This window comes from Lissotriton vulgaris, chromosome 8 (assembly GCF_964263255.1).
Source record: "Lissotriton vulgaris chromosome 8, aLisVul1.2, whole genome shotgun sequence".
NCBI lineage: Eukaryota > Metazoa > Chordata > Amphibia > Caudata > Salamandridae > Lissotriton > Lissotriton vulgaris.
Genome location: NC_141696.1, coordinates 102,185,978 through 102,199,187, shown reverse-complemented (window position 1 = coordinate 102,199,187; position 13,210 = coordinate 102,185,978). Strand labels below are relative to the sequence as shown.

Sequence of the window (13,210 nt, the reverse complement as noted above, 5' to 3'; positions counted from 1 at the left end):
TGTGAGGAGGAGTGGCCAGAGGGCTGGAAGAGAAGGGGGCGGAGCATAGCCTTTATGGAGTTCTCTCCCTTGGTGTTGTGCCTATGGGGACATCATTTTGCCAACAAGTCAGTGATGTTCAATGTAGTTAGCTGTGGTGAACATAGTCAACAAACCGTCTGCAAGAAATCTAAAGGTGTGGAAGTTGTTGCAGGTTTATGTCCTGGAATGCTTGAGATTGAATGTGACCTACAGAGTGTGAACATTGCAGGAGTGCATAATAAAATTGCTGATACTCTCTCTCGTTCCCAGTGGCAAAGCTTCCGGGGGTTGCACCATGGGCGGAGGAGAGGAAGACGGTGATTCCAGTCCTGTTGTGGTCAGTGGACGAGAGTATGTGATGCAGCTTATCCTCAGTTCCCTGTTGGAGTCTACAAGGCGGTGTATAGGATCGCGTGGGAAGAGTTCAGGGCAGTGAGAAGGAGTAGCAACGAGGATGTAGCAGTCAGAAGGAATGAAGTGGAAAATATGTTATGGCACTGATAGAGAGGGGTTTGTGCGAGGTCACAATAGCAGGTAAGTTAGCAGGTGTAGCTTTTTATGTGGAGTTTCAAACTGTCCGCAGTGGAAATGAGGGGGCGGATTCTGGAGGGATGGCGAGGGAACAGGGAACCGAGAGCAAAGTGAGGTGGCAGGTGATGCTCCGCATTTGGAAAAGGATCATCTTGATACTTTACAAGTTTTTAGCGATGAATACAAGAGCTTGAGGTTCTCAGTGATAATGGTTTGGGTGTTTCTCTGGGCTTTCGAGGTGGCTGGAGTGGTTGGGTCTAAAGCCAAGGAAGGTGTTAGGATGCCTGGGTGTGCAGCAGGAGAGTCCAGGTTTGGCTCCCTAGGTGGAAGACCGATAAATCGGGAAGGGGCGCATGTGTTTGCTCGCGGGCTTACCTAGATGCCCTGGTTTACCAAGGGGAATGGTGGATGAGGCTTGTGGTGCAAGAGGGAAGGAGGGGGGGTTTAGGCGAGCTTTTCAGACATGCAGGTGGAACCAGGTATTTGGCGTCACAGGCGCTTGGGGGCATGAGGAGGGCTGTAAACAAACTGGGTTTTCCTGATCAGGCAATGTTCAGAGGGTGGGCTGGAGCGGACATCAGGTGTACGGGTAGGTGGAAATCGGATTTCTATAAAAAATACTTGAGGTTAAGATGGACTTTGGAGGAAATGCATTCATTTTCGTTGTGTTTCCTGCCAGATGTAGTAGTTAGTCACTTGAGCGAGAATGACCAATAACATTTAAGGGACTAGCACTTTTAAAGAGCATAAAAGAAGATTTGAAATCGTTAAAACAGTTATGCTCATGTAGGACGATTGTGTGGACAGGGTTTTTGCCACGCTGGAAATGGGTCGATATAGCCCGAGCTATTAACAGAACAAGGAGAAAGGGGAACAGAGAATTGAGAAGATTCTGTAAGAAATTCTTTTTCTAGAGCAGGAGGACATAAAATATGAAATTGCAGAATTCTTTCGAGATGATGGGGTGCATTTGACGGTGTTTGGGATGGAATTGTACTTGATGCAGTTAAGGAGCGTTTTGGCCGACTTACTGCATTTGTCTCTCAGGCTGGATATGCCAGTGGTGATGTAGGCAGGGCCGGACTGGCCATAGCAGGCAGCGGGCGTTTCCCCAGTGGGTCGCCAGGATGGGAGGCGTTTTTATACCCCTTGGGGAGGGCGGGGGAGGGGGGGGAGGGGGGGGGGGTTGTTACAGAGTGCCGGTTTTGCAGCATAGCAGCAATATCGGCCCCCAGCAACAAAAGATTTCCGCCCTTCCCCCCTCCCCCCCCCCCCCCCCCCCCCCCCCCCCCCGCCGGCCGGCTATTTGCCAGGGCCGGTTTCAGTTCCCAGTTCGGCCTGAGCATTATGCATCCTGTGTGGAAAGAGGAAGTTTCACTTTCAGTTATGAATGGGTAAATACTAGTGTGGGTGGGGTTCGCAGAACAGATGCAATAATATAAAACCTGCCACGACAAGGAGCAAAGAACAGACAAAGTGTAGGCTGGTAAAACGGAGTGAACTTCAAAAGCCCAACAGCGGATCTAGAAGTGAAGTCGCACTGGAAACACAAGATACTACAAAGAACACGTGAGTACTGCTGTTCGCCGCCTCGTCAATTAATAGCTGACTGTAACCTGCGACGGCGCACTTACTGAAGCTTGCAGGGCGTGCACCGCAGATGGATTCCACTAATCTTCCAGTTTGCTGTATCATTTTATAAAATGAGCTTGTGTCAAGCACACAGGTTTTCTAGAGGGCGGGTCCTGTGTTGCTATAGAAATGGATATGGAAGGCTGAAGTACCTATGCACATGCTTTCACGATGCAGCTTCTAAATAACACTACAGCTTAGCAGTGACAGACTGATTAAAGATAGAAAAATATATATTTACACTGCAAATGGAGAGAGTGAGAGATCTGGCACCGGTGGATCAATGGATGGACGGATGGGAGACAGAGAGGGGCGTCAAAGTCCTGACTTGGGGGACTGGAAGTGCAGAGAGAACATGACTGTGCAGTGAGTGCACAGGGGCGTGGCTTGGTTGTTAATTTTATGGGTTGTGAGCTCCAGGTTCTCCAAAGACCATGCTGGCATCATCATGTTAAAATACATTATAAAGCAGAGGTCTTCAAACTTTTTGATGCCGAGACCCCCTTGTAATACCTTTTTAGGCGTAAGGACCCCCTTCCGACAAAAGTTTCTAGAAACTGGTACTCCTTATCATCAACTTTTGACAACCATAAATGCGCCTGAAAGACCTCATCACATCCATCCATCATTAATCCACCCACACTTTCACACATCCATCCATCCTTTCATCCTTCCATCCATCCTTCCATCCATACATCCATCATTCAACCATCACCCTTTCATCCTTCCATCCATACATCCATCCTTTACCCATCCACCCTTCCATCCATCTACCCATTATTCATCCACCCACCTTTTCACTCATCCATCCATCATTCATCCATGCAACCTTTTATCCATCCATACATCCATCCACCCTTTCATCCATCCATCCATCCTACATCCGTCCACCCTTTCATCCTTCCATCCATCCACCCTTTCATCCATTCATCCACCCTTTCATCCTTACATCCATAAATCTATTCTACATCCATCTATCCTTCACCCATCCACCCTTTCATCCTTCCATCCATACTTGCATCCTTCATCCATCCACCCTTTCATCCTTCCATCCATACATCCATCCTTTACCCATCCACCCTTCCATCCATCCACCCATCATTCATCCACCCACCTTTTCACACATCCATCCATCATTCATCCATGCAACCTTTTATCTATCCATTCATCTATCCACCCTTTCATCCTTCCATCCATACATCCATCCTTCCTCCATCCACCCTTTCATCAATACATCCATCCACCGACCCTTTCATTCATCCATCCACCCATCATTCACCCCCCCACCTTTTCACACATCCATCCATGCATCATTCATCCATGCAACCTTTTATCCATCCATACATCCATCCACCCTTTCTTCCATCCATCCATCCATCCTTCATCCGTCCACCTTTTCATCCTTCCATCCATCTACCTTTTCATCCATTCATCCATCCATCCATCCTTCATCCATCCACCCTTTCATCCTTACATCCATACATCTATCCTTCATCCATCTATCCTTCACCCTTTCATCCTTCCATCCATACATCCATCCTTCATCCATCCACCCTTGCATCTTTCCATCCATCCATCCATCCTTTACCAATCCACCCTTCCATCCATCCACCCATCATTCATCCACCCACCTTTTCACACATCCATCCATCATTCATCCATGCAACCTTTTATCCATCCATACATCCATCCACCCTTTCATCCTCCCATCCATATATCCATCCTTCATCCATCCACCTTTTCATCCATCCATTCACCCATCATTCATCCACCCATCTTTTTACACATCCATCCATCTATCATTCATCCATGCAACCTTTTATCCATCCATACATCCTTCACCATCTACCCTTCCATCCTTCCACACATCCACCCTTTCATCCATCCATCCACCCTTTCATCCACCCTTTCATCCATCCTTTCATCCTTCCATTCATCCTTCCATCCATCCTTTCATCCATCCATCCACCCTTTCATCCATCCATCCACCCACCCTTTCATCCATCCACTCATCATTCATCCACCCACCTTTTCACATATCCATCCATCCTTCATCCTTACATCCACCCATCAATCATCCACCCACCTTTTCTGTGCCTCTCTCATGGGGGGAGGGGTGGTGGATCAGTATCTCTGCGTCTTCTTCCTTCTTTCCCGCTCATGGGAGGGCATCTCTGTGCCTCCCTGCTGGGGGCGGGAGGGGTGGACGTGTCACGGGAACCACAGCTCCAGGCGCGCAACATCCATTATACTCAAAGGGATACTCTACAGCCTGCTCCCCCAGACCCCACCCCCACCCACTTTCCCCCCTCCCCTAGCTCGTGTGTGTATGTGAGCCCGGCTGAAACCGCTTCAGGGACACACACACAGCCACACCCGAGTATTTGACAGATATTTAAAAGACCTTCTACTTGTTAATGAGCCTTTGATGTTTTTCACACCTCGGTGTGAATTAGGCCTCCGCCATGAGCACCCTCGATCAGCCCAACGCCAGGAATTGCATGCCCCTGACAGAATCTGCGACCCCCTTCCAAGGACTCCACGACCCCCCTGGGGGTCGCGCCCCACAGATTGAAGACCTCTGTTATAAAGGAAGCAGTGCAGAAGGAGAGTTTAATTGAGGGTGGAAAGGGAGCGGAGTGTAGATTGTAAGAGGCACTTAAAACACAATATTTTGTAAAATAAGAACTTTATAACAGAGATGACAGACAGTATGGGGCCGATACACAGAAGTAACTTAAGACAAAATTCTAAACTTACTACTTTTGGTATTCACAGAAGTTAGGATTTTGTCTTAAGTTTGTCTTAAGACAGACTTAAGACAGATTTAAGTTAGGATTTTGTCTTAAGTCTGTCTTAAGACAAAATCCTAACTTCTGTGAATACCAAAAGAAGTAAGTTTAGGATTTTGTCTTAAGTTAGTTCTGTGAATCAAGCCCTATGTGCATGCGCAAGTGTGTATGCAAATCATAGGTGAAATGGGACAGACTCCTTACCATTCCCCACTCAAAATATATGTACCCAACTATTTACTAGAGAATGCATTTATTAAGGGGATGTAACACCCCCATTTGATGCTATGCCCCTGTGAATGCGGTGAAATTCTGAATTCACAGCATAGTCAGAGAGAAAAGTTAGGGATAAAAAGAGGAAATCAAGAGGGGGAGTCAAAGAAGGGTTGGTGGGAGCTCAAAGGTGAAAAAAGAGGAAATACAACAAAACTAAAGATAAATAGGACAAAACAAGGGCTAGAAAATGTATGGGAGGGGCAGGAGACAGCAAGCGGCAAGGACGAAGAGTAGAAAAAACACGAGGGAGAGTCATAGTGCAAGGAAGAAGAGAGGAGAGAAAAGTGACAAGGTAGAGAGAATGCGAGAGTACAGGTAAGTGTTAGAGTGAGAGAAAGAGAGAGCATTAGAGAGAGACAGAAAGAGAGTGGATTGTTGTGTGGAGCACCTTTGCAAACCACACATGTATTGCGTGACCTGTGTTTGCAGGCCTTAACCCTTTCGATGCGGTGGCTATTCCGCCGCAGCACTAACGGGGCGGCCGCACGGCGGCCGCATGCTGGTGACAGAACCGCTCCGTCACCAGCCGTGGTTGAGCTGTGCTGGTTACGGAGCGGTTCCGTCATGACCCACCCCGTTCATTAGAACGGCCGCGCAGGCGCGAAATCAGCGCCGCGCAGGGGCGGCGGCCGGGCCATGACGGAACCGCTCCGTCATCAGCACAGCCCAACCGTAGCTGATAACGGAGTGGTTCCGTCATCAGCAGGGGAGGGGTTAATGTGGAGTGTCTACAGCATAATACGTGTTTGAGAGCATGGCCAAGACTGAAAGAGATGAGGTTATGTGTATGGTCTTGCTTGACAGCATACCTGTCCCCAGACAATTATGTGTGCACCATTAGAGAGGGGCTTTGGATCTGCTCACATGTTGGGATAGAGGGGTACATGTTTTGGTTGAGTAGAAGTTGTGTGCTTCCACAAAAAAGTGCTTGCCCTCAAAACAGCTGTGATCATTTTGTTTATTTATCTAGTTGCCGAGCTTGAACTTTCAGGGGCACACATATGACATTGTAATGCTATTGAAGTGCCTTTGATAACTAGACAGTTTATGGTTATTTCTTTGGCAGCAGCACAGATGGGAGAAGGGCATTTATTACCTACATGGGTGTTTAGGTCTGAGTTGACACTGCAACTGTCGCCTGACCTTTTAACATGCACCAATATTATTCTAAAGTTCTTAGGTTCCACAGAAATACATATTAATTCCCTGGTCATTTACTTGTAATGCTTCACATGCCTTTATAAGGTTCCTTTAAAGCCAGACCTATTGGGATTGCCAATGCTTGTTTTAGATCTACAGCTAGAGGCAGTGCTAGCTGTTTCCCAGAGGTTATACCATAAAAGCAGAGAAAGGGACAATGGGTTAGCCACCCTCAGCCATTGGGTATTGTGAGTGTCATTCAAACTTTGAGTAACTCACATCACTACCAATTGTTTTAACTGTCAGTCAAGATATGATGCAGGCAGGTTTCCTATTATGACATGATTGCATTATATTAGTGCGGTAAGATTTAGAGTCCGCATATGGAGAGGCTGGCCGTAGCATAATTCGTAAAAAGAAAAAAATAATTGCCATGGCCCAAAGGTATTTTAGGAGGTCCCCGCCAGTGCCCACTAATGATGGAATTGTCTCTCACTGCTAGCCCTAATTTGGAGTGTCCTAGGATGTCTCACTACTTGTCCGTAGTTGTGTAAGCCTTTGCTATAAGCCCTAGTACCCCTAGTTGTCTCGCGGCTTGCAGGTGTGGCCTGTGCATGCACTCTTTGAGGTGCTGCACTTTGTACTTGCTGTGGTGGCTTTCTCCTTTTTGTGGAGCATTGGCTTGTCATTAGTGGGATGTGATGCTACTACTGCTTGTGCCTTAGTTATATCTGCTGCTCCTGGGAAAAGAAATTCAGGGGAGAGGGGGCTGTACTTATATTGGAACTCTTTCTGGTAATTGTTGACATAATGTGGGCATATATGCCCTGATGGTACCTACTGCTAGCTAGGTTGACCACCTGTCCAGTATTTTCTGAGACCCTTTGTAAACTGATGCAAAACTCTGATGTCTTTAATTGCTCTTCTAACAGATGCCTTTTGTATAAAAGTGCTTTTCATTAAAGATGTGACACTCAAGGTTCAAATCTGTCTGCTTCAAACATTCTATTATTGTTATTGGTTTTTTATAAAGCGCATGAATCACCCAGGGGCATCTCCGCGCTGCCTAGTCCTTTTCCCTGAGAAACGAAGGTTTGGGTACCAGATGGCATCAACAGTAAAGGAAAGCTTTAAGATGTTTCCTAAAAGTAAGGTATGCGGGAGACTTACGCAGCCCTTCAGGTAGGGAGTTCCAATATTTAGGGCCAACATACGAAAAAGCTTTACCTCCCAAGCAGTTACGATAAATGCGTGGGATTGTTAGAAGGGCTTTACCATTGGATCTCAAATTACAAGCTGATGTCCGTTTACAAATTTTGTCTTGTAAATATTTTGGACCTGTTCCCCTCATAGCTTTGAAGACCAGACAGCAGGTCTTGAAAAAGGCTCTTTTCCTTACCGGTAGCCAGTGCAATTCCTTCAGTAAAGGGAGCGAGGGGGTGTCTGGTGGGTGATTCAGGACCATCCTTGCTGCCGTATTTTGGATTACTTGGAGCTTTGCTAACTGTGTAGATCCTACCTCGGCCAGCAGCTGATTACCAGGGCTTGCACTACTGTTCTGCGATGGCTCAAGGGCAGATATGGGATAATTTTCCGCAGTAGTTGTAAGCTGTAATAGCATGAGCTTACTATTTTGCTCATATTGTTCTTCATAGACAAGTTCTCGTCAAGCTGTATGCCTAAGCGTTTCACAGAGTTTGAAGGGACTGGAGCGGCCCCCAATTCTGCGGGCCAAGAGTCATCTAGTACGATTTCCTGTCTTTTTCTGAGAAACATAAGCTCAGTTTTCTCCGGATTAAGTTGGAGACAGGACTCTGCCGTCCAGTTTGCGATAGCCAGCATTCGGTGGGCAAACCGCATTCTTTCCTCCATCAGATTTTTCCCAATCGGGAAAATCAGTTGTGTGTCGTCAGCGTAAGAGATGACCTCAAACCCATAGTGTCACACTATTCTGGCTAATGGAGCCAAGTAAATATTGAAGAGGGTCGGACTTAGACATGAGTCCTGGGGAACCCCTCTCTCCAATAGGTACTTTGGCGATTTGTAAGAATCCATGATGACCTGTTGTTTCCTGTCAGCCAGGAAGTGGACCAGCCACTTCAGTGCAAGATCCCTGATGCCGCAGTCCTGGAGCCTCTCCACCAGCAGACAAAGTGTACAAAATGTGTGAACGTTTAGTATTGGCTGGTGTGCATTTCCCCAGTAAAAGCTGCCTTGAGTGCTTTTAATAAGTTTTACAGCTTCTATCACTGTTCCTGCTGCACGTTGGTCTCCCACAGGTCCTGTTTCCTCATTTCCTTCAGCATCTGCCACAGTTAATGCTGCCTTGTCCTGTAGTTCCTGCAGCTCCTTCTCCCAGTGACCGTACATTCACAGTCACTCTTATCGTTGACTTCTTGGAAGCTGAATCTTGCTCCCAGGAACCTCCTGCTATGACTTACCAGCAAAGCCCAGCTTCCAAGCGCAGAGTTAGACACAAGTTATACAGCGAGGCATCCATTCCAGGTTGTCTGTGAGGGGTTGTCCTCCTTGTATCTTGGGATGGATCTATAGATTTCTACTCCCTTAGTGTTCAGAAGTGTGTAGGAGTGGACAGGAGGTTGTTGTCCAGAGCTGAAGTATAATTTATGCACTCAGAGATTTCCCACCCGTACAAAATTAAAACAAATTACTGTCTGGTGTATTCAGCCATTCCTCTCTACCTACCAGTCATCAGCTATGGTGCATCATAAGCCCAGAGAAGTAGGAAAACACTTTTCCTACAACCACCAAAATTCAGAAAGCTAAAGCACAGAAACAATCAATCTCCACCATAGCTGCTTGGAATGTATGGCTGCCTAGCCTCAGGACACGACCACACTCTCAGTCTTCCATTATCAGATCAAAGTTCAGCTTTTGAGACAAATCTTCAATGAAACCCATTGTTGGACTTGGCCTTTCTGGCAGGTTCACCCCTGAACTTTTTGCATTGAACTCTGAGATAATTATAGTGATTTCTGGTCTTTACGCACTTTGACACTGGCGCAGTGTAAAGGGCGTGCGCTCTCTGAGTGATTGTGTGAGATTGGCCTGCCCTCCCATAGGAATGCATGGGGAATGTATGTGTCCATGGTAATTCCTGATGCGTGGGGAGTGCAAGGTTGAGGTTGGTATGTGGGAACTCGTGAGATTCAATGCTGCACGATGATGTGTGCGGCTTTAATGTGTCTAGTGTGGAAGTGCCACTTCTAGAAGTTGGCCTGCCTGTGCAGTAAATGTGAATTGACTGTCTGGCTTGTGATTGGCTGGAGCTGGCTAGTGTGCCTGGCACCAGAAGTCAGGATGGGTCTGCCCCGGTGGTGAATGGGGAGATCTGCATTTTGATGGCAGGGAGGGACTGCACCTGGGACCTGAATAGGGCTGGGTTTTCCCTACACAATGCTGGCTCCACCCCCTGTGGTGCGACTGATGACCTTAGCCTGGCCAGTGAATGGGGAGAGGGACTGAGCAACAGAGTTCTCCAGAACCAGCTGCGTCTGGTTTTTCTCCCACCCTGCACCCTAGGGATAAAGGGATTTTGTGTATAAAAAGAGGCTGTGACCTCCTGTAAAATGTTCTTGTGCTCAACTTGAATCTACCAGGGGCGTGCTAGCAGGGGTTATCTTGGCGGGTGACTTCCTTGCCCTGATTTAGAATGGTGGTTTCTGCCTAGCTTTGGCACAAGCCTCAGCTAACCAGAAATCACCATTTCTAACACCCATTACCGAATCTTTGGACTTAAAGTGTAGAGATGATACGTGACTAAGTGTATGCTTCTCAGTGTTTTAACCCTCTCTTCATCTTCATGTTGTCCTTACATCTTATCCTCTGGCATAATCTAAGGCTACCTCCTAGTAACTGGTCTAGGTGCTCTGTAAACGGGTAAAATAAATCAATTTAAAATTGAAAGTGGTTATTACCATAAGAAACTCCAATCCCAGCAGTGAACAGGTTAAACGAGGCTTCCCCTCCAACCTTCTACTACTCCAAGCTGCATCAGGCATCTGATATAAATGTACAACTCACAGGCAGTGAGAACAGATGCATGGGGAGGTGTATTATTATGTTAAAGCCTATGCCCTCCCAACTGCAAAACAATCCCAAGCAAGGAGCAGAGCAAGGCACAGTCCAGCTCACTGGCAAGATCCATCTTCTCAAAGTGTCTTCCAATAGTTTCCTATCCCACCTTCCAGTGCTGAAACCACCAACCTCACAACCTCCAGGTTTACAAGCATCCACCATCCCTTGGTGAGAGCCTCATGTTTGTTGAAAACTGGATAGAGCACATTTTTGCTCAACATGCACAATCATCTAAAAAGATATTTATAGCTGGCTTTATTCTCCATTGGGGCGATCCTTGTAACTCAGCTGCCTCCCTAGTTGGCCGCAGGGGAGTCTACGAGCCTATGCATCCAGTGAAACCTCTAGAGGAGCAGGAGACCAGCAATGCAGTGGGCTGCTGGCAAGTTCTTTTTTTCAGGTCGAGCATCAGCGAGAATGCGCTATGTTCAAGACCTGCTGTATTCACTCTACTGAGTGTAATTACACCTGGTGCTTCCCATTGGTTCAGAATCCCATCTCTCTTATTTGCTCGCCCCTCATTGGCCAGTGCTCCTGATACGTCACTTCCGTTTTAAGTCAGGAGCACCGGCCAACTACAATTTCCTTACACTGTAGTCCTTTATCTTTTTCTTTGGAGGCTACTTATTTCATAAAACAAATGTAACAAGCGCTTTCATGTCATGGTGGCCGTGCCACTTTGTTTGCACGCAGGTTCTCCATCTTTTTCTGTGGGTGCTTCCTATTATTATTATTTTTTAACAAACGCCCCCCATTGTGCAATTTAATGTAATGGCGGCCGCACCACTTTGTTTACACCCAGGTAATCGAAAGAAAAGTGCATGGCCGCTATTAAAATTTTGGACCCTTGCTGGAAGTTCAAAAGTGATCTGCAGTGACGATAGAATAATATCTGGCATGACTCCACTACCTGTGCTGCTCACAAGGAAAAAGCATGGGTAACTCTTCTTCAGTTTTATCTTCGGAGGTTTTCCAGTTAAACTTAGATCATTGCAAAAAAAAACAGCTGCACCCTGGCTTCCCTGTGAGTTTCTGTGAGGAGCGGCTTGTCGGCGTCTCCCCAGCTCTCTCTGTTCTGCTCTTACTCATGGCCACCTTCACAGGTTAGTGACGTTTCTACATTTCCGATGTGCAGAGTTATGTGGAGAGCATGAATATAATTTGTTTACTATGACACTTTTTACAGATAATAGTGCTGTATTACACATTAGTAATATGAATCTTTTTAAACGTGTGCTTTATGTCTGTTGGCAATCGAATGTGCCTGATGTCACACGTGGGGCTCACCTGAAAAGGGATAAACTGCGTAGCATATTTAGAGTGAATCAAATGGCCCAGCAGCTTAATAATGTCACATTTGCTCAAGGGCAGATTGAAAATGAGTGTTTGTGTTAGGGAATACACTGTATGGTAAAATGAGCACTTTTATCTTTTTCACTATTTTACTATTCTTAGTAAGGCACCAGCCAATCCCTCAATATTGATTTTATTTGGATGCGAATAATACATAGCATTGAAACCTTCTGCTTTGTCTTAGATGGCAATGTAGGACTACATGCCAAACAAACCTGAAAGTTTGGTGAGTCAAGTGTGTTACCATTTATGCATGATATTAACATATTTCCACTCTACATATTTAAAATGTAGCGGGTAACCAGGGCTGGACTGGTAATTCAGTGCCCCGGCCCATCCCCGGTAGGCTGGATGGGGTGGGGGCCAGTTTTTAGACAGGGGGCCAGTTTTGTTTTCGGTCCATGATGTGAGTCAGACAGACTAGTCTGTATCTGTCTGTCTCAGGCAGACTACTACTTCGTGTCTCCACTCCTCTGTGCGGTCAGGGGGGAAAAAGCACAACAGCAGTGGTGCACCACCCATGACCAGGTGCAGCCAGGTGAATTTAATAATCAGGAGGCGGTGTGGCAGCGCGCAGATGCTGCTAACCCTAACAAACCCTAAGTTACAAAAAGTGCCAAAACGCTTTTCAGCATGGATTTTCTCCAAACCACTTTTATCCGGTATTAGACCTTCCCAGCAATGCCCCAAGACCTGCCAACCCACCCGCAAAAAAGCACAACACCCCCAAACTGGCAAAAAGCAAAAATGGAAAATCTCATACTTATTTCCGGCCTTCTTTCAATTCTGTCCAAATGCGCTACGCAGCTAGGTCATAACTCCACTTTTCCACCATGGATTTCCTGAAAAACAAATGCAATCAACATTAGACTGTGCCAGCAGTGCTCCCAGACCCCAAAACCCACCCCCAAACACCAGGAACCCCCCAAAACAGCACCCCAAAGACAAGCAAGTGAGCAAAAACGCAAAAACTTTTTCCTCATGGATTTTCTACAAAACACTTTTTCCGGTATTAGACCTTCCCAGCAATGGCCCAAGAGCCGTCAACCCAGGCGAAAACAAGTAGAAGACCCCCAAACAGCCAAAAAGCAAAACTACAAAAATGCAAAAATGGGGACTTGGAAATTTTCAGGCAAATTTCCAAAATCACTCCACGCGCGCTCTGCTGCTAGGCCCTAACTCCCCTTTGCCACCATGGATTTGCTTCAAACCTCTTGCAATCAAAAGTATCCATACCCAGCAGTGCTCCCAGACCCCAAAACCCACCCCCAAACACCCGGAACCCCCCCAAACAGCACCTCAAAGACAAGCAAGTCAGCAAAAATGCAAAAAAATGTCACCTCCGATTTTGTCCAAACCACTTTTAT

The 13,210-nt window shown here is 46.5% G+C and overlaps 1 protein-coding gene across 3 annotated transcripts in view; it reads left to right on the top strand.

Moving 5' to 3' along the window:
- The window catches only part of LOC147693532 (ecto-ADP-ribosyltransferase 5-like), a 486,224-nt gene that overhangs the window by 197,105 nt on the left and 275,909 nt on the right, over window positions 1-13,210 (top strand). Inside the window, exon 1 of one of the 3 annotated variants that reach the window (XM_086933750.1) lies at window positions 1,979-2,121. The exons of 1 other annotated variant lie outside the window; for it this stretch is intronic. The gene's annotated coding sequence lies outside the window, so the exon portion shown is untranslated. Of the gene's footprint in view, window positions 1-1,978; window positions 2,122-13,210 lie in introns of those variants that run through there. One more of the 3 variants, XM_086933751.1, reaches the window with a different exon arrangement.